We start from the raw sequence: 25,986 nt of genomic DNA, 5'->3' as shown, positions 1-25,986 counted from the left end.
ATTTCCTGCTTGCTGCTACAGTACCAAATTTTGGCAGCAAATTTGGCAAGACAGCAACCGTGTAGGCATGGCAAGTGGGAAGCAAAAAGGGGGAGGGTAGTCCTGTAGTCCACATGTTAGCCATACCAGCTTTAAATCCTTGTTCCCCGACACTTCCCTGCCTCAAAAGAAAACAGCAACAACAAGAAGAAGAAGAAGAAGAAGAAGAAGAAGAAGAAGAAGAAGAAGAAGAAGCCATTTCTATGTCTTTGATGCTCACTGTAAATCCAGAAGTTCCTTCTACAGGCAATCAGATGAGTTAACTCATGTTTTCTTTACTCTGTGCCTTCAACGTTCTGAAGGTTCTAGAAGCTCACGAGGCTCAGTTTCCCCCCTCCTTTTCCTTTGTTGTTGAATATATGTACCCCCCAAAATCACTTTCTTATGTTTGAGTGGCCCCATTTTGCTTCCAAACTGATAGACACTTGGCAACCAAGAGGGAATCGTCTCATCAATTAACAGAAACTGTTTACTATTTCATAGATGTAAAGATAGCTGGATCTGGGCGTTCCCAGTGGGATTTTTGACTCCTCCCCGACCCCGACCCCCACCCTAGATGGCCCTGGACTCTTTCCGTCCCGGCTCTTTCTCTCAGATGACTCCCACTACTCGCAGGGAAGAGGGAAGACGCCGGGACAGCCGGCCACACCACTCACGGTCCTCAGGATCATCCAGGTTAAACCCTGACTTCTTCAAAGTGCAGCATCACAGGGAAACCCCATGGTGGCTGTAAATCTGTGCCTGTGTTGTCTAACTGATGAGGCGCAGATCCACAACCCCCACGGGCCTTCCCCCACATGTTGACAGCCCCTGAGACAGAAAAGATCAGGGTTTTTTAACAGCTCACCTCCCCTTTGAGTTGTTTGTCTGAGCCCCTGTAATTCATTTCTCAGTTCAGCTTGAGTGAACTTTGCCAGAATTTCTACATAAGATATATCAACATTTTATACCCCTTTAGTATTAAATGGGTTTACTTTATATCAATATAGGTTAGGATCCAAAGAGCTATTTTAGACAGATAAAAGGGTTAAGGCATGCCCAGTGGACTTATTTATTTATTTTATTTATTACATTTTTATACCACCCAATAGCCGAAGCTCTCTGGGCGATTCACAAAAATTAAAACCATAATAAAACAACCAACAGGTTAAAAGCACAAATACAAAATACAGTATAAAAAGCACAACCAGGATAAAGCCACGCAGCAAAATTGGCTTTCTCATTTGGAGAAGCCAACTCTCAGGCAACACCACTATCTGCCTTTGGTGGCCCCAATTTTTCAGAAAAGGGATTGCTCTGTTGTATCGGGGTAGGCGGGGGCAGGGGGTTGATGCTTAAGAAACAAAACCCAAATCCCCCTTTGGTGCATGGAGTTATCTGAGTAGTTCTTTAGATCCCAGCAAATGTCGTACTGCTTCTATAAACAATAAACCTGACTCTGAAATGAAGTAAAAACTTGTCAAGGAGCTACAATAAACTACCACAAAAGAACCAATGTTAACAAGGAACTTTAAAGGAAAAAACACACCCTACATTTGGTTCTAAGCAAGAGAGGTAGTAATTTACTAGATTGGCGTCTTAAACTACTGATAACCAATGGCCTTCTCCCTCGGGCAGCAGTTCCACCCTCCCCTCTCTTTCCCTAAAAAGTTTAAATCAGAATTTATTTTCCTCAAGGAAACCTTCTACATTTTTACCACCATTAAGCGTTCGAAGGCTCCCCACCCTCCTCTGCTTTACTCTACTGATGCTGCTTGCCGCAAAGCAAAATCAGTTTTACACAGCAACATAATGGAGCACTGAAGCAGTGAGCTGTGTGGCTTTCTTGTATATTGTGGAAGAATGAAATTAAATACATGGCAAAAACGCTCTCAAGTTCAAAACTCCAGTAACCTAAGAGTAATGTTCCCCTGAATTAGCCCTCTACTGGGTTATGTGCTCTGCATGAGAGAAATATAAATTCTGATATTTTATATGGTCAAAGAGCAAAAAGCAGATGAATCACTGGATTGGGGAGACAAACGTTGCACATCTATGCTTAGTAAAACTACCCTTCCATTATCTTTTCCTTTTATGGAATAATTACAAGAATGGGGAGCTTGACCTTTGGTCAAGCCTGCCACTAATAATATTAAAAGGGCTGCCCAATTGTATAAAGAAACGGGTTAATTTGGCATGAACCCATGTAGGCAATGACCTACTTCATGAAACGCATGAAGTGGACTGAGCAGATTCAGGCATATAATTGCTACGGTACCGTATTGTTGCTAATACACATACAGCACAATCCTATGCATGTTTACTACAAAGACAGTCTATGTTCAGTGAGGTTTATTCCCTAGTAAGTGTGGTTAGGATTGTAGACGACATTAAGAAGGTGAGAATGCATAACACTAACATTTTCTGGAGCACTGGGAACTGCTAGAAAACTGAATATGCATCAGCACAAACATGCTCCAAAGGTTATTCTGTAAACTACCTCTGCCACACTAGAAAAAAAAATTACGGGAATGTTGTTTCCTTCTGCACATGTATTTATTTATTTATTTATTACATTTTTATACCGCCCAATAGCCGGAGCTCTCTGGGCGTACCAAAACTAACCTGTACAGAATAGACTGCACCCAAGAGCTGTATCTGGTTACAAGTATATTTGAATCATAGAATCATAGAATAGCAGAGTTGGAAGGAGCCTACAAGGCCATCGAGTCCAACCCCCTGCTCAATGCAGGAATCCACCCTAAAGCACTGGGAGGTTTGGTTAATTTTGTCCAAGGTAAAGGAAGTCATTAGAGGCTTGTAATAGCCACAGTGGGCCTGTTCAGAAGACCTTAAACCACCTTAACCATGGTGGTTAAGCCAGAATGCTAGGCTGTGTTCAGAAGACACCTTAAACCATGGCTTTAACCACAGTGGTTAAGCCAGAAAGCTAGACCGTGTTCAGAAGACACCTTAAACCATGGCTTTAACCACAGCGAATAAGGCTTTTTGGTTTATTCACCATGGTTAAAACCATGGTTTAAGGTGCCTTCTGAACAAGGCCTAGCTTTCTGGCTTAACCACTGTGGTTAAAGCCATGGTTTAAGGTGTCTTCTGAATGGGGTCAGTCTCTCTTAAGTTCTAAAGAAGTGTAAGCAAGCATTCTTGAGAAAACCCCAAAATATTAGTGTTCCCTTGTATGCAAATATCTCTTTAATAAATTATGTGTTTAGTAGTTCATCTTGTCTCTAGGGCTGGTGCCCATTTCATGCCTAAGTCTCTTATACCAGCTACTAGGAGATTTTAAAGTATTGTAGAGTTTTGGTGGCAGCAGAAAAGGGTCACCTTGTGGAACTCTTGAGTTAGAGTGGCAGAGAGTTCTAGGCCCTGAAATAGAAGCATTTGCTATAAATAAGAAACCCCACTGGGATTGCCCAGTGAAGGAGTGGTTTCCCCATAGGTGGAGAAAACACTGGGGAGAGGAAATCATCCATAAGTTCTTATGAATTTTTTTGTAAAGTACTATGGTGTCTGGGAATCCCACCCCCTCTTTCACCTAGCCGAAGGAAGTAAACATGACTCTGGCAGAGGAGTTGGTGGAGTATTGGTAGCCAGTGGCTGGGGGTGGGTGGGGGCTGGGGAGGAGGGTAGAGAGGAAGGACAGAAGAAGTGATGGACCAGTGTTGGATGACCTGTTCCCAGCCTAAAGAGACTGAATGATGGAGGACATACAACATTTAAGGGCCACGAAACCTTTCCTATAACTTGATGGCACTGCTGTTTAAATTGGGGGCATACCTGGAAGAGGACAAACAGACCCCAATTGGTCACTGATAGCTGCAAGTGCAGGATTTTCCCAACATGGCACACAAGTAGGTTGTGCGCCACCATTAGCTGCAGACAGCGTAAGTCAGGAGTAACTAAGTTACTCCTTCTATAACTTCATTGGCTGCCGGTTCAGGTCCAGGTCCGATTCAAAGTGCTGGTATTAACATTCAAAGCCCTAAACAGTTTGGGGCCAGGTTATTTGAAGGAATGTCTCCTCCCATATGTGCCTGCCCGGACCTTAAGATCATCCACAGGGGTCCTTCTCCATGAAGTGAGGCAGGTGGCTACCAGGAGGAGGGCCTTCTCTGCTGTGGCACCCCGACTGTGGAACGAGCTCCCCAGAGAGGTTCACTTGGCGCCTACATTTTCTTTTCGTCGCCAGCTGAAGACCTTTTTATTTTCTCAGTATTTTAACACCTAATTTAACTTAAATTTAAACTTTGCTGTTTTAATCTCATATTTTAATCTATATTAATTTTTGCTGTGTGGTTTTATTCTGATTGTGCTTTTTATATTGTATTTTGTATTTGTGTTTTAAATTTGTTGGTTGTTTTTATGCTCTTCATGGTTTTAATTTTTGTGAACCGCCCAGAGAGCTTCGGCTATTGGGCGGTATAAAAATGTAATCAATCAATCAATCATTCAAAAACAAAACAAAACCTTGTTGCAGTCTTTTAACATTCAGTCTTTTAATCTTTGTAAACTGGCCAGAGAGCTTCGGCTATGGGACAGTATATAAAGGTAATAAATAGTAATAACAACAACAAATTGAACCTGTTGCACACTCCATCTATTGGCATGATCCAAAGTAAGTATCTGCAAATTGGGGCGGTCTTGCTGAGGATTCAGCACTGTTATGTCTACAAGGAGTTACTCACTTGAGGGAATGGTATTAAAGGAAAAACTGAAGTACTTTGGCCACATAATGAGAAGACAGGATACCCTGGAGAAGAGGCTGATGCTAGGGAAAGTGGAAGGCAAAAGGAAGGACCAAGGGCAAGATGGATGGATGATACTCGGGAGGTGACAGACTTGACCTTGGGGGAGCTAGGGGTGGCGACGGCCCACAGAAAGCTCTGGCGTGGGCTGGTCCATGAAGTCACGAAGAGTCGGAAGCGACTGAACGAATAAACAACAACAACGTCTACAAGGAGTTCAACAGTAGAGGGAAACGTGCTCACTGGCTGTGCAGATTCTGGCTTATATGATCAAACTGCTCTGCCCCATAATGAAGCTGGGATATGGACCTAAATGGGAGTTGACTATCTAGCCTGGAAGGGGGTTATAGTACACCACCAGCCTGAATGCCATCTTCTGGTAAAGAAGCCGAGCAAAGCCAAGTTAACCTGACGGAATCATTGTAGAACTCTGTTCCAACTGCTACATCCTTTGAGGTTGAACATAACATTGGATTAAGCTCATACGAGGCAGGCATTTACATCACTGCTCGCTATCTGAACAATTTCCTCTTTGCCAGATCAGGAGTCCCAGACCAGTGTGCCAAAGCTGATGGGGTTGCCAGACCAAAGAATGTACCACACCGGCCATCAATAATTTGCAGTTCAAACTGGTTAAATTAATAAAGTTGAGTTTGAATCCAGTCTGTGTGGGGCAATCTACTGCAAATGTTCCTAGTTAATAAATGTTTCAAGCAACCAGAAAACAAATTGTGTGTGTGTGTGTGTGTGTGTGTGTGTGTGTGTGTGCGCGCGCGCGCGTGCATGCATAGATATTGCCTACTTTCCATTGCTCCTGCCTTTCGGTTTAATCTGGAAAATTGGTACAGGTGCAGTTTACCAAAATTTTCAGTTCCTGCCTATTTCTCCTTCCATATTACCAATCTACCCAAGTACATATACACCCTGATTCAAACATCATTAAAAGGAATGTCAGTGGAATCGTATCAGGAAACCCTTTTGCATCTATCTATCTATCTATCTATCTATCTATCTATCTATCATCTATCTATATACATACATATGCATTGGTACAAACTGATCTCTCATAAGGAGGAAAAAAGCTACAACTGAAAATTGCAACGAACTGCAGCAGTCGGAACAATGGCTGCACATCAGACAGACGAATGTCAGACTGTTGAACAGCACTGATGTGCTAGCAATCACGACTGGGTAATTTAGAACCCCTTCAATCCAAGGAGAAATTCAGACGGGGAGTGTTTTTTTTGGAATTATCCGTACCTTTTATGACTCTGTATCTGTTTGCATCCTGAAAAGTGTCTCATGACTTCTTCTGTCCTGATGAGCAGGAGCCTAGCGGGTACAGCTAATGGCCTGAGACAGGCTTAGTTATAACTGTTGTTAGAGGAAAGAATTTAGAGATGAGAGAATCAGTAATGTTCAACCTTGCCTAGATTCTCCAAGCTCCACCTTGAATCTTGGACCATTTTCATTTGCGATCTGTTTTTCTTTTAGTTTGAGTAAGAATAATGTGGATTTTGGTTCACATTTTTTGAAAGTGCATACCCAAATGCACACTTTATCCCCATAGACTAACGAGTGAAAATTTATACTTTTTTGCATGCGAATGTGCAAGCTTCCTCCAAAAAAACACTCCCATTCATGTTCTGGGCCCAATCTACACCAAGCAGGATATAAAACGTTATAACCAACGTTTGGATAAAACGTTTTATATCCAAGCAGGATATAAAACGTTTAAAACGTTATGAAAACGGTATATGTAATGTGTCCTGGGCCTGAACTGTTGTCATAACCATTATAAACCGTTTTAAGCAGTAGTGTAGATCCTGCCCTGGATTGCGAATAGGGCAAATTTGAGTTAAAAAATAAAAATAAAATCCAAATACATTCCTTAAAAAAATGATAATCTCACATTTATGCTCATGTTGTTTCCCTGGTTGCTGCTGCTGCTGCCGCTGCTGCAGGAACTGCAGCTCATAAAGAATGAAGCAAATGTAGTGCTTGCTTTCGGAAACATCAGCTGAACTATAGCCATGAGCTTTCCCTTTCATGTGTCCACCTATAAGACGCGCATGCAAAGCGCTACCCTGATTGATATGCAGCACTGAAATGAGGATGTACTAGTGTGACTGTTTGTAAAATGCATGGCTCCTTTGTTGAGCTACCTCCCACGTAAATTTAGGTGCAGAGCAATTACTGCTCACTCATGCTACGAGGTGAATCTTATTAGCTGCAGACAAGATAAATGAGAGCTTTGAATGCCTCTTGACTGGGGCAGGAAAATCTGAGGAAACAGACGGGGAAGACCCAGCAGGGGAGTACTCCAGCATCAGGGACAAATATATAGAACAACCGACCACCTCAAACTAGTTGAGCTGAAGTGCTAGAATTTTAAAATGAAGCTACTGAGTAAAGAGGCAGAACTCTTTCAACAGTGCAGAAGGTTGAAGCCCCATGTTATTCAATGGGGCTTATTCCCAGGCAAGTGTGTATACAATTCTGGCTTTAGCTAAGCAAAGAGCTGGAGCGTGTTCAGAGGAGGGCAACCAGGATGATCAGGGGTCTGGAAACAAAGCCCTATGAAGAGAGACTGAAAGAACTGGGCATGTTTAGCCTGGAGAAGAGAAGATGGAGGGGAGACATGAGAGCACTCTTCAAATACTTAAAAGGTTGTCACACAGAGGAGGGCCAGGATCTCTTCTCGATCCTCCCAGAGTGCAGGACATGGAATAACGGGCTCAAGTTAAAGGAAGCCAGATTCCAGCTGGACATCAGGAAAAACTTCCTGACTGTTAGAGCAGTACGACAGTGGAATCAGTTACTTAGGGAGGTTGTGGGCTCTCCCACACTAGAGTCATTCAAGAGGCATTCAAAATGGACAACCATTTGTCAGGGATGCTTTAGGGTGGATTCCTGCATTGAGCAGGGGGCTGGACTCGATGGCCTTGTAGGCCCCTTCCAACTCTGCTATTCTATGATTCTATGAACTCTTCAGAGAATCCAAACCAGCATCTTGGTATAAATCAGGACTCATTTTTCTAGGCTTGGCAACACACATCGCATAGGTTTGTACCTCTCTTCTCACTAGCCATGTTCCCGTGCATTGAAGCTCTTAATAAAAACAAAAACAAAAAAGTATAAAAATTCGGATTTTCTTTCCAGCAATGTTTCTAGCACTAGAAACTGTTAAATAATGGTAGATTATTCTCCTCTTGTTTGTTTAGAATCTCTCCACATGCTCCCTCCTTGCTGCGTGAAACAGAGGAAATCTTTCTGCCTTTTGCCAGATCAAGGAGTAAGACTTTTCTTGTGGTGTTTCAGAATAAGAATACATGCTAGGCTTGTAAAGGCTCTTTGCATAAATTTACATACGGAGCTCAAGATCACTGCACACCCTGCAGAGTTATTGCTATACACAGTTGATGCTGCACTTTGTATAGCAACCTTCCTCTGCTGTGCTTTTTTTTTTTTAAAGGAGCTTAGGCTAATCAATTTATTTTTCTTTTTATCCATCAAAGCAGTGCCTCTCAATTCCAAGAGTTGTGCAGTCAGATGAGGGGAAGAATGATAATTACTGTAGCTTTTGGAAGAGTGTCGTGCATTGGTTGCCATCTTTCCACTATAAAGATCATTGCCCCATTAAGTATTTGCTCTGATAGCAGCATTCATAAACAACCGATTGATATTTATGACACTCTCAGATGGCACGCCACACTCCGTCAGCATTCCCACTGTAAATTGACTTCAAGTGTGCTTCCAACTAACGGAAGCAAGAATGAATTCGCACATATAGCTTTGGCTTGTTTTCTCTCTCCAAAAATTTGCCATGGGTGTGTTTTCACAGATGCACACATTGGGGGGGGGGGAAATGTGCAAGGGGTGCTGTGGACTGAGTGGGCTAGGACCAAGTCCTGGTACAACCCACTCCCCTTCACTAAATGCTTAGCAGCTCTATGGGAGTACTAATGTATGTATTTAGAGCCTCTGAATGCCAGAATCACAGGGTGGCGGCAGGGGTGCGTGTGTAGGCAGCAGGGATGGGGCCAGCCTTTCCAGCCCCATGGCTCCCCTCACGTGTTCTTTCAACGAGAATTTCAGCAAGATATATATATATAATAACATATCAAAGTTCACAACTTCCTTCATAAATGGAATGGAAGGAATTTGAAAAAAAAAAAAAACCAAAAAAATTCAAACATGGGACCAGCAGACACTGACGGAGTCATCTGTCCAATAAGAGGGCTTTGAGTGCTTAGTTCTTAAACATCTGTTTTCAATCCCTGCATATGCAGCCATGTGCAGGTGGGTGAGAATGCTGGTTCAGTTCATTTTTTAATAAAATCAGAATTCAAAGAAAGACTAGTAGGAAATTATCCAACATGGTGAGGTCCACATATGACCTTTTCAATAAAAGTCTTACTCACAGTATCCATTTGTTCAAACCTTAAACGTGTAAGGGCTTTCCAGTGTTCAATTTTCATGGGTACTGATAGGTATTTCTCAAGTTGGTGCAGATATTTTGTGCTAGCTAGCCATTTCGCTGTTCTTAAGGATGTGAGCGCTGTTATATCAGTTTGCGCTCCTACGTCCAACACTCTTTGTTTAAAAATATTTCTGCTAGCTGTCAGGGTTGGATTGAGTGCCTGGTGAGAAAATCCAAAGTTTGGAAGGAGTTCGAAAAGTTTCTGCAGCCAAAAGTTCCCTTGCACAGGGGGACTTTTGTTCCTCCAGACAAATCTTTAGGAGTCTCTCTTCAGTTAAGTTACTTACTCTACACCAGTAGTTTACCATCCTTGCATATATCAACCCAGAGATCTTTTCCGTACCCAATTCCGTACCCAAGTATGTTGGGGTGGACATAGAGACCCCCAGGATCAGACGCAAGAAGCGACTTTTACTATTGCTATTTTAAGCCTGGATTGAACTATGCCACCCATTAGGGAGGAATCCACTACTCTCTTCACCAAGCCTCTTTTGGTTGCCTTAATCAAAAAAGAAGGGTAGGGATTAAGAACACAAATGGTTGATCTCCCACTACCAGGGCATCCTCAAACTGTACAGATGGAAATCTATCCATCACAACAAGACTATTGGGGCCCTGAAGACCGTGAAACCCATGATTCTGGCTCAAACAGCATAAATACTTCAAGTGTTGCAAGGGCACCCATTGCAAGGTGGCCTCTGCCACTGCAGTGCATCCAGGCCTGGTCACTGTGATACAATAAAAATTTCAGAATTAGAGCTAAAAAGTTGGCAAAGGATTATAAATAATTATTGTAATGGTGATAAGAAAGCGAGGGTAAATAAAAGTAAATGGTATTTGAGCCAAAAAAAGGGAGGATTGGGTCTCCCGAATATTAAATTATATTATGTAGCTAATAGATTAAGATATATAGTGGAGGCAATTACAGGATTAGGGGAATTAGATTGGATGGAAGAAAAAATTACGAGTAATATAGAGACTAATTTGGAAAATGTATTTTTTATGGAAGGGGAAAAAAAATGGGTGGAAAGTATAAATAACCCGCTTTTGAGGTCTCACTGGGAAATTTGGAGTAAATATAAAGGGGAGCTGCTTCCAAGCAGCTCTCCTTTGTCACCGGTAATAATGTTGAAGAATTTCCCGGAGGAATTAAAGAGTAGATTAAGTAAAGTTTTAATAGAAAAAAATAAAATGAAATTAAGGGATTGGTTAAGAGGAATGAGTACAAGAGAAGATATGGAAGAGGTTTTGAAGGATAAAAAATTAACTTGGTTAAATTATAGGCAATTAGAACAGTGGACTAAAAAGTGGGTAAGGGATAATGGAGATTGTAGAGAATTAACAAAGTTTGAGGAACTAATAGTTAAGAAAGATAATGAAAGGGAGAAAAGAACAGTGTTAAAAGGGTTGATGAGTGAAATATACAGAATATTGGTGGAGAAAGGGACGGTGGATAATTCGGGTAAAATGGTTTGGGAGACAGATTTGAAGGTACAAATAGGACAACAGGGTTGGGAGGGATTATGGAAACAAAGAGCATTGAGAAATATGTCAGTAAGAATAAAAGAGAATTATTTTAAAATTGTATGGAGGTGGTACCTAACTCCGGTTAGATTGAATAAGATAAACAATCAGCAATCAGAAAATTGTTGGAGAGGTTGTGGGGTTAAAGGAACGTATTTGCATATGTGGTGGGAATGTAACTATGTTCAGAAATTGTGGAAGATGGTGTTTTTGGAGATTGAAGAAATTGTGGAAATTAAGATAGAACGAACACCAAAAGTTGCATTGCTGTCACTATTTGAAGAAGATTTTAAATGTAAAAAGGAAATTAAGGAACTGATAACGAATTTGTTGACTGCAGCAAGATTGATTGTAGCTAGGAACTGGAAGATTCAAGGGGAATATTCTATTGAAGAATGATATAAAGAAGTATGGGATATAGCTATTAATGATAAATTGACAAGTAATATTAAATGGAGAAGAGGTATAGCTAAATCAAATGATTTTGAAGGAATTTGGAAACAGTTCCTAATATTTGTGTTTTCTAAAGGAAGTGGGAAACCACCAGCAGAAGAAAGTATGAGATTCTGGAATCAGGAATGAGATCCCGAGGTGGGAGGTGCACTTGTATGTTAATCTTGATTATGTTATTAAGATAAGATATTATGTATTCAACATTTCAACATTATGTAGTATGTTGTTGAAAAAAAAAGTGTTGCAAGGGCACCCATTGCAAGGTGGCCTCTGCCACTGCAGTGCATCCAGGCCTGGTCACTGTGATACAGGGAAGAAGAGTCAAGGAGGCAACCTGCATTTCCAAGACAATCAAAAAGCCATGGCTGTCTTTGCATGACATGGCTGCCTCAAAGAAGATGTCTAGGAGAGGCTAAGGAGGATGAAGTGGTAATTTGTCTGCTGGTTCTGGAGTTGAGTACAGGGGAGCAGGAGGTGGAAGTGAAGGGCAAGCTACTGTACTGAAGCTTGGGAGAACCAGACACCTCCAACCCTAGTAATGGCGTTAGATGTGCCTTTTTGTAAGAAAGCAAGATAAAAGTGTCAAAATAGACCATTTACACCTGCAATTTTATGTGAATAGGTGGAGCAGCTGGGACTGCCACACTTGCCCGACTGTGTGTGTGCTGAGTTGGGCAAGCGTGGGGGTGTACACAGATTCCAGTCGTGGGGGAGATGGCGAGAAATTGCCAAGTTTCAAGCCCAAAACAGACGCCTGCGAAATCCCTATATGTAAGCCACCTTTGGTTCCTTGCAAGAGAAAAAAAAAGGCAGGATATAAATGTAATAATAAATAAAACTAAATGGACCTCCTTGAAGGAAAGGGACAATATAAATGTAACAAACAAATACTTCATAAATTAGGAAATAGAAATCATCATGAAATCTGCTCATTCAGTACACTGGGAAGTGTTACTAAAGGAAAGAGCCTGAACTAGCTAAGGTGACAGCAGCTTGGGGTAGATTCAGAATCACAGAAGTGAAAAAATATAAGAACTAGAACTGATCAGGGGTTTATTCGTCTCACAGTCCTTTTGCTAACAGTGCCCCACACAGACTACTTTGCTCCTAAACACTCCCAGCAATTTAGCATAGAAGCACAGAGACAGCTTCAGTGCTACTCTTGCCATCCTATATTGTAGATATTTCTATCTTTTATCCTTAACTTTAATCCATCCATACACACACACACACACACACACACACACACACACACACACACACACACACAGGCCCTGTTCAGACAACACGCTAAGCCATGCTGTTTAACCACAAAATGGTTAGGGGAATGCATGCATTCCCCTAACCATTTTGTGGTTAAGCAGCATGGTTTAGCGTGTTGTCTGAACGTGGCCACTGGGTTGTGTCGAGGAAATGTGTGAATGGGCAGTTTTGTCTGTGCCCACCCTGTTTTGATGTAAGCCCTTTCTATTAGAAATTAAGTTCTATAGCAATTTGATGCAAACTGTAGCTGAAAATATATTGAGCAACACTTGCTCAACCAACAAGAAGTGTTGACACATTAGTCAGAGTGTGAGCCTCCCAGCGAGGACAGGAAGAGTAGTAACCACAAAGGAACAGATGTTCCAGGATTGCAATACCCATCTATGTATTGTTTTTCTAGTCTTAGAATTATCTGCACTTTGCACATGCATAAATGCCTTGTCTATCATTGGTTACTGCATTGCAAAACTGTATTATGATTGGTTCATTATACGAGGAAGTTCTGTTGTTGCTTCTGAGGATGTGACCCTATAAGTATCTTAGCTTTGCCTGCAACTAGAGGGCAGTCCTTCAGATCCTTTAGGGTTTGCCACTTTGCAGCACTGCAGGCTGGTCGTAATAAAACTTTTCCAAGACGAGAGAAATTGTGTCTTGAGAGTCTTTGACCGCCACTCAGCGAACCAAGTGAACCTGCCCTTTCGGGTTCCTCCACAGTTGTCAGCATTTGCACACAAGGTCTGCTCTCTATAGAACTTAATAATCACTTTTGACCATATAAACAGCATCTTCATACTGGATCAAATTAAGAACTTCTTGGCAAAGACTATATTTTAATATGCCACCAATATTCCTAATTTAGTTTTCATAGGAGATTTTCATTTTCAAAAGCGCCTTCAGTACTAAATGTGATAAATAACAAGAATAATACCTGTACTTCTTTGTAACCTTACTTTCTAATTACACTGTGCAAGTAATAGAATCAATCACCTAAGGAAGGCCCTGTTAGCCCTTTTGCATCTATAATTGTACATATTTAAAATTAAGTAACCTTTGTGGATTTCTGACTTTCAGTTTATGCAAAGCACTGAATACTCTGAATACATAAAGAACCTCAGGTACATCTTTGATTTTATATTCTGCTCTTTACCCTGTTTCTGTCTGTCAGCTGTAGCCAGGCAGATCCTTCTTTGTTTTTGCCATCCGTAGAAACATTTAAAAGATCCTGATTCTCGAATCATTTGGTTCAGTAATGAATAAGAACTGACATCAAATATCAATACTATTGGCCTAGCTAAATGGTAACTGACATCAAGCTGGACTACTGAAGAGGTAAACAAAATTGAAATTTTGTTTTGGTATAAGAACTGTCTGACATTATTTGTCCTTTGTTAAATCAATGGAAGACTGACCTGAAATGTTTGCACTTCTGCTGGTGTGGGGAGAGGGGCAAAGGGAGGGAGAGGGGTTGCGGATATTAAGCAAACTTTCCACTGGCTCAGAAGCTTTCCGATAATTTCAAATACAAAACTGTTGTGTATTAACAGAAGAGGTATGGAGCACATCTCTTTACCCCCCGCCCCCCAATGCCAGGGGTGCAGCTAGGCAATTTTAGACCCCGGACTTAATGGTCTTATCGGAGTCCCCTATAGACAGCCATTTCGTATTACTTCACTTGGGAAACACACAGCTAACATTTCTCTCCTCGCTGCTACCATCAGTCCAAGCTTTACAATGGCTTCCACATTCTTGCTGTGTTGGAGGAATATAACACTGTTTGCCAACCCTGATTAAGAAAAAAATATACCCTGAGCATGTGAAGTTCCACATTTTAAACCTGTTTCACTCATAGCACCGTAGAATCATAGAATAGCAGAGTTGGAAGGGGCCTACAAGGCCATCGAGTCCAACCCCCCTGCTCAATGCAGGAATCCACCCTAAAGCATCCCTGACTGATGGTTATCCAGCTGCCTCTTGAAGGCCTCTAGTGTGGGAGAGACCACAACCTCCCTAGGTCACTGGTTCCATTGTACTGCTCTAACAGTCAGGAAGTTTTTCCTGACGTCCAGCCGGAATCTGGCTTCCTGTAACTTGAGCCCATTATTCCATGTCCTACATTCTGGGATGATCGAGAAGAGATCCTGGCCCTCCTCTGTTTGACAACCTTTCAAGTCCCTAAGAAATTGGTTCCATTGTCATACTGCTCTAACAGTCAGGAAGTTTTTCTTGATGTCCAGCCAGAATCTGGCTTCCTTTAACTTCAGCCCGTTATTCCGTGTCCTGCACTCTGGACACCATTATGACTACAAGAATAAAAATGCACTCTGCTTCTGCTGCCTTTATTCACAAGTAGACACATTTACTTGGGAATAAGCACTATTTCTTTGGCGAAAAGGATAATATATTTTAAAGTTAATATCATAAAGCGAGCATCTGTAACCACGTACATGCCCGTCTCTATAACATGTCTTTCATAATAAGAAGTGAAAAGATGCTCTGGTGAGCCGTCTTGGCCCCAGTGGGTCCCAGCACGCCCATGCTGGTCCAGGTACTCTCCGGGAGGTCACTGGGGGGACCCTAGGTTGCAGGACCCTCTACTTGGGTCTGAAGCCCAGCCCTAGCTCTATCACTGCCCAGGCAGATTAACAATCTAAGCTGTGTTTGATAGGACTAAGCCAATTTAAATGTATTGATGTTATTTTTATACTGCTTGATATCCTAAATTCTCTAAGCCCTTTACATTTAAAACAATGTAATATTATATAAAAACCAATGTAAAAACAATATAAAATACATATATTATATGTAGAACAGAGCAGTGTCAGTGTTGATTAGACGTCAGGGAAAGCCTAAGTAAACAGATACATCTCCAAAAGGCATTTAAAGCTTTCTACAGTTTTCACCTCTCAAGCCACGCATGGGAGAGCATTCTGGGGAGGGGGTCCCACTACCAAGAAGGCCTGCTTATGTGCCATTACCTGGCAACACGCTGTTGGTTTTCGGATGACCAATAAGGCCTCCTCGGAAAATCTCAGGGATCAAGTTGATGTACATGGGGAAGGTGGTTGGCTAGGTATCTAGTCCTGAGTTGTTTACAGTTTTGAAGGCCAGCAATAAAACTTTGAATAGCACTGGATCGAAAATCCACCTGGGCCCATGAGGGCAGCAGAGCACCCCATGCCCGGCCCTCATGGGTCCAGGCAACACCCCCCCCCCCCCACGCTCAACTCAGCCTTCAAGACAAGTCGGGTGAGGATCCACCATAACACTCACCCCCGTTTAACGCAAGGGGGGGAATGTGATTTCCCCAAGGCTGGGGAAATTGTGTGTTTCTCCACCCCCACCCCCCCGCCGATGGGGGCCTTAAATGCCCTGTAAATAGCGCTATTAATGGGAATTAACAAAAATGCTTATAACTCTGTCATTTTTTTAAGATAAAGGCATGAAACTTGGCACAATGGTAGCTCTTAGGTAGAGCTTTAGCCACACCAAATTTGAAACAGATCTGTTCATCCATTGATTTTTTAGAATATTTTTAAAAATTGAGGTTTTAAATTTATTATTTTTAAAATCGTCATTTTTAAAGATAAAGAGATGAAACTTTGTACCATGATAGGATTTAGGTAGAGCTTTAGCCACACCAAATTTGAAACAGATCCGTTCATCCATTGAGTTTTTAGGATTTTTTTTTAAAAATGAGGTTTTAAAATTATTTTTAAACTGCCATTTTTAAAGATAAAGAGCTGAAAGTTGGCACCATGATAGCTTTTAGGTAGAGCTTTAGCCATACCAAATTTGAAACAGATCTGGGGCCAGTAGCAAACCCTGTTAACAACAACAGCAGCTTGCAATGAGTGAAGATACAGTCAGAAAAGATATTTGAGAGAAGGGGAGAATGTAACACACAGAGTATAGCAAAAGCTTCAAAGTACAGCAAAACCTACAAAAGTAGGAGTGAGTGAAGTTAATTTCAGATACATTGAATCTCTCACTTGTTCTTTATTTCAGTGATTTTAACATTAAAATGTTATGTAGAACAGATTTGTCTTAAATGTGTGCTGTAAAATCAGACATGTGACCAAGGCTATGTTCGGGTGGGCACGCCCCCTTGGTACTGGACACGCCCCCTTGGGGGCGACCATGTTGTCCTCCTTTTTGGTTTCCAAAATATGGTCACCCTAGCTATTAAGCCCCTCCCCCATCGGTGAGGAGGGAGAAGAAAAACACAATTGCATATTTTCTTCCTCCACTGTAATGCTAGAGTGGAGGGAGAAAATACACAATTTCCCCAGCTTTGGAGAAATTGCATTTCTTTCTCCTCTCCCCCTGCCACACAACTGATGGGGGCCTCAAAGGCCTGATTTATAGGGCCTTTAAGGACCACATTAGCAAGGAGGTGGGACAAACACATGATTTCCCCAGCCTTGGAGAAATCACGTTCCCCCTGTAGGGCCTCTTAACCTTGGTACAGGGAAAAAATAATCCCCACCCCCTGGTTAAGGCCCTGGTTGGCGATGGGCAATTCCTGGAGGCCTTGTAAGTATGCTTTGCCGAGGGCTCGCAAGGCTCAAACAGCTTCCTGAGCACTTGGCAAAGTCTCGTGCCCCCCTAGTTCTCTAAAGCTTAATTTTGAACATGGCTCGGGAGCTAATAGCCAGCCAATGCAGTTCTTTTAACCCAGAAGCAATATGTATAGCTATGTTGCCCCACTAAGTACCTTGCTGTAGCTTTTGATCCAGGTGCAAGAGCAGCCCTACACAGAGTGCATTACAGTAGTCTAACTATGAGGTTACCAGTGCATGGATCACCATGGCTAGATTATTCCTATCCAGGAATGGGTGGAATTGGCAGACCAACTGAGGTAGGAGGCGCAGGGGACACTAGGCCTCCAGAAACAAGGCTGGAGCCAGGAAAGACTCCAAACTACATTCCTATTCCTTCAGCAGGTGTGCAACCTCATCCAGAATAGGGAAACACCACAATTCCTGGACCCGAGAACCATCTACCCAAAGGGTTTCTCACTTATCACAATTCAGCTTCAGTTCATTGGCCCTCATCCAACCCATAATTGCAGCCAAGGCCAAGTACAGAATGTGTAGGGCACAAGCTCTCCTGATTCAGATATCACAGAGAAAGCTGGGTGTCAGCATATTGCCACAAATCTCCTAAAGACCATTCCCAATAGATATTAAAAACTGTGGGGTCAAAATCTTGCCCTGTTGCACCCCACAGTTCAGCTGCCAGGGGGCCAAAGCAGTCGCCCAATGCCATTATCTGGAACTGAACCTGTTAGAGCTGAACCATGGTAAAACAGTGCCAACAACTCCCAGAGGAGATCCAGAAAGACCACAAGATCAATGGTATCAAAAAGCATCGCAGAATAAAGTACTAGCAACGGAGATGCGCTCTCCCTAACACAAAGAAGGTCATTCAGTTTACAACTTCATTAACTGCCAGTCCAGGTCTGGGCCCGATTCAAAGTGCTGGTATTGACATTCAAAGCCCTAAATGGATTGGAGCCAGGTTATTTGAAGGAACGCCTCCTCCCATATGTACCTGCCAAGACCTTAAGATCATCCACAGGGGTCCTTCTCTGTGAGCCCCTGCCAAAGGAAGTGAGGCAGGTGGCGACTAGGAGGAGGGCTTTCTCCGCTGTGGCACCCCGGTTGTGGAATGAGCGCCCCAAAGAGGTCCACCTGACCCCTACACTGTACTCCTTTCGTCGCCAGCTGAAGACTTTTTTATTCTCTCAGTATTTTAACACTTAATTTTATCTTAAATTTAAATTTTACTGTTCTAACTCAGTATTTTAGTCTTATATCAATTTTGCTGCGTGGTTTTATCCTGGTTGTGTTTTTTATACTGTATTTTGTATTTGTGCTTTTAACCTGTTGGTTGTTTTATTATGGTTTTAATTTTTGTGAACCGCCCAGAGAGCTTCGGCTATTGGGCGGTATAAAAATGTAATAAATAAATAAATAAATAAATAAATGAGGCCGATGGGGTTAGAAGTATCCACCGCTGCATTAAACCAAGTGTTTAGAGACCCTGGGCTTAAGCCGAGATCAGTTTCAAGACAATCAGTATTTACAGTATTTCTTCGATTCTAAGACACACTTTTTCCCCATATAAACATCTCTAAAAACGGAGTGCGTGTTAGAATCGTGGGTGCGTTTATTATTTCTTAGAATCAAAGGTGTTTTTTTTCTGCTGGTGGTACTGAAATTAGTGTGCGTCTTACAATCGATGGCGTCTTAGAATCGAAGAAATACATTAACAGAGGATTGCAAAGCCTTATTATGCACTTAAATAATTAATATAATTATTTTAAGGATAGTTGCAAATCCCTCATATACTTGTGGCCAAGACGCTCTGCCTCTCACACCCCATTACACCATCTTTTTATTTGAGCTTTATTGATCCTCTCTACGTTTTAACTCTCTTTCTTATTTATTGTTTATATCTGCTGCTGGCCTTGTTTTGTTTCTTGTTGCTTCAATGTAGAAGCGGCAGAGGCATATTTCAAAGAAATAAATGAATGACAGACAGAGCCCTGGTTATGGCTCTCCCTTTATAGGCAGCAATCTTCCAGGTGATCCCATCAACACAGCTGCAGTCAATTCCCCATCTCCTCACTCTGAGCCCTTTTATCCAGTCCCAGAACATTCCAGACAAACCTCATTGCACACTGGTTCAGTAGCACCGGCTGATAACCGTTCCTCTCAGGTTCTCAGGTTTATAGGGCAGATTTAAATCTGCCCCTCTTCTGCTACTGACTGGGAGCAGAGCGTTTGATTGTTGCCCCCCTAGCACAACTCAACAACTGTATAGAGTGCGGACAGGAGAACCCCTCCCTGGGAATAGAAACAGACAGAACTTTTCCTGTCTTCAGATGTGCAGGAGGATATAAAATGTACTGGACACACTTTGGTCTTTAGCAGGAGGTACTGCCCTGCAATGGCTGCAACGGACTCTCAGTGAAGGGACTAACCAAGAAGCAAGGTATTAACCCTGTTCACAGAGCCACAGAGATTAAGCATTTTGAGCTAAACATTATGGTTTAGCGCAGCCTTTCTCAACCTGGGGCGCTCCAGATGTGTTGGACTACAACTCCCAGAATGCCCCAGCCAGCTCTGGCTGGGGCATTCTGGGAGATGCAGTCCAACACATCTGGAGCGCCCCAGGTTGAGGAAGGCTGGTTTAGCATGTCATGTGAACCATTCCTAACCATGATGGCTGCATAACCATGGTTTAAACACTAACTAGGGCGACCCTATGAAAAGGAGGACAGGGCTCCTGTATCTTTAACCGTTGTATTGAAAAGGGAATTTCAGCAGGTGCCATTTGTATATATGGGGAACCTGGTGAAATTTCCTCTTCATCACCACAGTTAAAGCTGCAGGTGCCCTGCCCTCTTTTAAATCTGGTCACTCTAGTATAGCTCCTGCACCTTTAACTGTTATTAGATTGTAAGCCTATGCGGCAGGGCCTTGCTATTTACTGTTTTACTCTGTACAGCACCATGTACATTGATGGTGCTATATAAATAAATAAATAAATAAATAATAATAATAATAATAATAATAATATACAAATGGCATTTTTAGGATACTTTTAATATGCTTTTAGGATGTTTTTAAGAGTGTATGATGTTTTTAATCAGTATTTTGGGTATTTTATGCTTGTTGTTATATCAGAGGGGCGGGTCAAAAGGGCAGGGATCCTGCAACTTAAACTGTTGTGAAGAAGGGGGAATTTCACCAGGTTCTCCATATCTACAAATGACACCTGCTGACATTCCCTTTTCTATGCAACTGTTAAAGATACAGGAGCCCTGTCCTCCTTTTCATATGGTCACCCTACACTAACCATTTGCTGCCAAAGGGGTAGTGGCCTGACTATGGCTTAGCATATCACCTGAACAGGTGCACTAAACCTGGCAAAAGTCAAAGTGCAGGCAAGTAGTCAGAAGGATGAGGTCAGGCCAAGGCAGGAGTGGTCAAGGTAGCAGGCAGAGATCAAAACATAGCTAGGCAGTCAGATACATTACACAGTACAGAAGCAGCCTCAAGAAGGAATCCAAGGGTCAGCAGCACAGAACATCAATCGCAGCATAAGCTCCAGGAAGCACAGGAGAAGACACAGGAGCTGGAAGACCAGTATTGTTTCTAGCACTGACTAAACAGACACTGAAAGCTTTTAACACCAAAGCCTGCTGAGCAACACCCAGCGCTCAGCTGTAGTACATTAAGAATCTCTGGTCAGAGCCCTACTTCTCAGGAGTCACTTTCTCCTGAGGAGTCCTTCCTTGCAGTAGGGCACTTCTTTTACAGGAGCCCTGCTGATTAGCCTCTCAAGGTGACAACATTGTCTAGGACTGGGGGCGGGGGTGATCTCTTAGCCTCTCCACTGAGGGCCCAGGCTTCCCCAAGTCTTCTGAAATAGATAGATCAATGGCATCCTTCATCTCTGAAGTTATAGCTCCTCAGAGGAGGAGGAGGAGTCCTCCCTCTGCATGATAGGTACTGCTAGGCCGATGCAGATAAAAGAGCTGCTATTTGGGTGTTCCTGTAGAACAGTGAGAGGGCTGATTTGAGAATCCTCTCTCTTCTGACCATGAAGGACAATGCAGTAGTAGGAACACCTTTCATTCCTGTCTAACATACAGCCTCTAGCGCAAGACAAGAGGAGAGATGCAGCACCCGACGTAAATCTAAAGTAGGTAGGCATAGCATAAATGAGACTACAAATGGACAAATTATGCATGACAATAGTGCTGCACAGATTTGACAATCTTCCATGGGATAAACTTAAGGGGGCGAACTGCAAGCAAAGCTGACATGGAATGCATGTCATGCCATCTACTGAATACTCCTCTCCAACGTCATCCAACAACCTTGGGACATTTGCTGGCTCAAGTCGCATTTTGAACAGACTGATGCATACTTGCTTTCTATATTCCAGTCTTTCAGCAGGCCTATACTCTAGTATTCATAGAACACAATTTCCCCAAATTCTTGGCATAATACTGTATCTGTTGGGGAAAAAAATAAGAGGGGACAGAGGCTGAAAATATAGATTCGAGACAGACAAGTCAATGAGGTTAGCTGACAGCTGGATTTGGAAGGCTGGTCACATGCACTCTAGAGATAGCTATTTAAGGGGCTTCTGTGGAATAGAATGGACAGGATAAGCCCTGGAATGGGTGGGTTGTGAAGCAGAGTATAATAAAGGCTGTTAACCGGCCATTTTATGGCAAGTAATGTCACCTGGAGAGAGAGAGAGAGAGAGAGAGAGAGAGAGAGAGAGAGAGAGAGAGAGAGAGAGAGAGAGAGAGAGAGAAGACTACTGGGTTTTTGGAGGGTTTTTTTTTTTTAGTAGACTAGACAGTTTAATCATATTTTCTTCTCTGGTCTACCCTATCCAGAGGGATAGAATGTTCTCTTTGCTCTTTGAGAATATCTTTCGAAGTTTGCTGAAGGCACAGTATTGCATTTTTATCTGGATATGCCTGCATACTAAAAGTCTGAGCACCACGTTAACAAGGACCTTTGCAATCTGCTATTCTGGTCAGCTCCAGAGCTATTCACTCAGAACCTTTTGAAGAGCGTGTGCCTGCACTGCACTGTTCTCTCCAGGGAAATAAGCAAGGCTATATTTTTCCTTATGTCTTACTGCTGAAACCCCTTTTTCCCTTCCCTCTAAACAACTAAAGGACTTAGAGCAATAGCCATCTTGAATATTTCAGGCTGCCAAAGCTCAGGTCTCCTGAAGTCGTATGAATAAAACATAGCAATAATATAATTTAACTACAAAAGCAAAGTTATCTTCTTACTGTATTTCCATAATTAAAAATGACTATACACATTCTGAAACTTTCCAAATTAATTTTCACCTTCATTAGTGTTGAGTTTAAGTTCTCAATGTTACAGTCCTGCTATTCCAGAATTTTGAGCATAGCTAATTTTAACTTCAGAAAGAGGGAGCAAGGAGGATGGCATCCAATTTGGCTCCCTAACTTAGAATCATAGTATAGTAGAGTTGGAAGGGGCCTACAAGGCCATCGAGTCCAACCCCCTGCTCAATGCAGGAATCCACCCTAAAGCATCCCCGACAGATGGTTGTCCAGCTGCCTCTTGAAGGCCTCCAGTGTGGCAGAGCCCACAACCTCCCTAGGTAACTGGTTCCATTGTTATACTGCTCTAACAGTCACTTGAACTTGTAGTGGACTGTGAATTGTTACCTGACAGTTTTATTATGTCTCTGGTCCTAAAAGAGAACTATCTGTTTTGTGTTTTAACACTCAGGGGTTTTTGTTTATTTTTTTAAAAAAAATTATAGAATCATAGATTCTTTTAAAAATAATAATCATTAAATGTCAAAAACAGGCAGTTTTCTATGACCAAAATATCTTTGAACTCCCAGAAAGAACTCTGGCATATTCTTAAAGCGGGTAGAACCATAAAGCATTTTCCTTTTCTTTTAGATGAGGTTCTCAAGTCACACCTGTTTCCTGGCTACCATGTTTCACTTATGAGTAGGTCCTTACTTATAAGGAAGTCTTGCTCCATGTCCATTTTGTCTTCCTTCCTTCCTGGCCAGCTAATAGAGGGAGACAGGTGCCTGGAAGCCCCATAAATCCATTTCTATTTCAGCCTTGCTCCTTAACAAGCTGCAGTGCCCACTCCCACATTTTAACTCAGCCATTTCCTTTAATTCATCCCTGCCTTTATGGAAGGTATATACTCCGAATCCCAACCATCCCACTTCCTCACCTAATTGAAGGGTCTGGGAGAACCTGCCGTGGCTAAAGCACTCAAATTGCTATTCCTGCCTCTTGACTTATTTTCTCTTGCCAGAATTCTTGAAAAGCATACCTATTAAAACATTTCTAAGTTCAGTGGCGGCAGGCAATAGGGATTGACTTGCATCTCATGGTGGTGCTATGATGACTAGGGTGACCCTATGGCAAGGAGGACAGGGCTCCTGTATCTTTAACAGTTGCATAGAACACGGAATTTCAGCAGGTGTGGTTTGTATATATGGAGAACCTAGTGACATTCTCTCTTCATCACCACAGTTAAAGTTGCAGGATCCCTGCCCTTTTGACCAGATACAAAAGAGGTCAGGGTTCCTGCAGCTTTAAATGCTGCGATGAGGAAGAAATTTCACCAGGTGCTGCATGCATACAAATGATTCCTGCTCAAATTCCCTTCTCTATGCAACTATTAAAGATACAGGAGCCCTGTCCTCCTTTTCATATGGTCACCCTAATGATGACATCACTATGAAGATGCAGTAGTATAATTAAGGCTGCTCATTATATTTTCAACTTAGTGATGGAGAATCATTAGGACCCCGCTGATTTAGCTTGCATTTCCGAAATGTTTTGTGTTTGAAATTTGGAAAATAAGTTTGGTAACTATTACAACACTTAACAAAATAGAGATTTTTCGTAATAAGAAAATGAAAACCTGTGAGACTGGGAAGATCTGAAAGTTTATCTAGCCTAACTACACTTTTATAATCAAGGAATAAAACGTTACGAAGCCAGACGATCCTATAGAATAATACATTTAGGAAACAAATCCAGATTCTTCAATTATGTACTGTATGTTATGTCACATTCTGCAGACAGAATCCATAAAAGAACCCACTCTTTTAGATAGAACCCACTTTTTTACACAAATGGATACAGAGCTAAAATAATAAGTGTATGGAAGAGGATTTTAAATTCCTTTTTAAGGAACTATATCGGAATAGATTATCTTTTATTGGGCCTGTTCAGATGTCACACTAAGCCATGATAATTAAGTGTTTTGACTTTTGACTTAACTATGGTGGCTTAGAGTGTTGTACGGCAGGAGGAAAATGTTGCAATTGTGGTTAAGGAACCACCCCAGGAATTATTTATTTATTTATTTATTTATTACATTTATATACCGCTCCACAGCCAAAGCTCTCTGGGCGGTTTACAAAGATTAAAACATTGAACATTTAAGAAAACAGATATCCAAAATTTTAAACCCATAAAAACATCAAATAGATACCATATTTCTTCGATTCTAAGATGCCCTTTTTTCCCATATAAACATCTCTAAAAATGGGGGTGCGTCTTAGAATCGCAGGTGCGTTTATTATTTCTTAGAATCAAGGCTTTTTTTCTGTTGGTGGTACTGAAATTAGTGTGCGTCTTACAATCGATGGCGTCTTAGAATCGAAGAAATACGGTATGTCCCTTGTGTAACGTAGATTGAAAGGACAGAGAATTATGTCTTTTCGTATTCAACAATGTCAAGCTTTCACAGCATCTAAACTGCTTTTCACCAAATCTGCCTCATGAGTAGGCTGTAAGGGTGGATTCCTGCATTAGGATGGATTCCTGCTTTGAGCAGGGGGTTGGACTCGATGGCCTTATAGGTCCCTTCCAACTCTGCTATTCTATGATTCCATGATTCTAAGTAAACCCATATATATATATATATATATATATATATATATATATATATATATATGGAAAGCACCACTCATGCTTTTGAAACCCAAAGCATAACAACTGTAATACCCTCTGCTGGGTTTTCCCTTCAATATTATTTGGACAGTGCAGTCCTTGACATGCTTCCACCAGACAAATGCTAACTCCTCTGAAGCATGTGGCAAGTGGGCTTCAGCGGAAAGGATTTTCCCCCTGTTATCCTCAGAAATATATGATCAGCTGCAAAATAAAATGCATGCAAACAAAGCAATCCTCTGAGGCGCCATGTTGAAACCACACCAAAATAATGTCAAGGACGAACATCACCAGAGCAATTGTAGATGATCTGCCCATTCTGCCCCCTTCTACAAATACTGAGCGAGCACATTTGAGCATTGGAAGACAGTCCTGCATCCTATTCCTAAGCCTATTTACTTGGAAGTAAGTCTAACAGATTTCAATGAAACTGACTGCCATGCAAGCATATGTAGCTTTTAGACTGAAAAATTAGCTTGAATAATTTGACAGTCAAATGTGTGTGCACCTACAGTTCAGCTGCCTGCCTTCCACGTATCTACGATTAATTTATATAACTGTAATTACAGCTTCTAAAATTGCACCCCTCACTCTGTTTAATCAACCTTCTACTGGCAGTTTCCATCTTTTCTAATTAAGTTACTGAGGATGTCGACCAGTGATTCCAACACAGCATTTAATGCCAGATGTAATATTCTTTATCAAAATAATATGCTAATCTACAAAATCATCAGCATACAAAAGCTTGCTCCATTTAATCATTTCAGGTCACGAAGGATACTCTGTAGGGGAATGCTGGTCCCTTATTTGACAATGTCCTAATGGGACAAATGCCAGGATTCCCTCATAAAACAGCATTTCTGTCAAGGGAAAACAGCTGGGGCAGAAACAGAAATAAACAGTACTATGAACCCAATTACTCCTACCAGAAGAGGTAGAGCTGCTTTGCTTCTTTATTCCATGCTTGGGGA

At 41.8% G+C, this 25,986-nt stretch overlaps 1 protein-coding gene across 1 annotated transcript in view; it reads right to left on the bottom strand.

Annotated features, from left to right (window-relative positions):
* SPAG16 (sperm associated antigen 16) overlaps positions 1–25,986 on the bottom strand; it is a 569,616-nt gene that overhangs the window by 167,345 nt on the left and 376,285 nt on the right. The gene's annotated exons all lie outside the window — the stretch shown is intronic.

Source organism: Elgaria multicarinata, chromosome 2 (assembly GCF_023053635.1).
Source record: "Elgaria multicarinata webbii isolate HBS135686 ecotype San Diego chromosome 2, rElgMul1.1.pri, whole genome shotgun sequence".
In the NCBI taxonomy this organism is placed as follows: Eukaryota; Metazoa; Chordata; class Lepidosauria; order Squamata; family Anguidae; genus Elgaria; species Elgaria multicarinata.
This window is presented reverse-complemented; position numbering and strand designations above follow the sequence as displayed.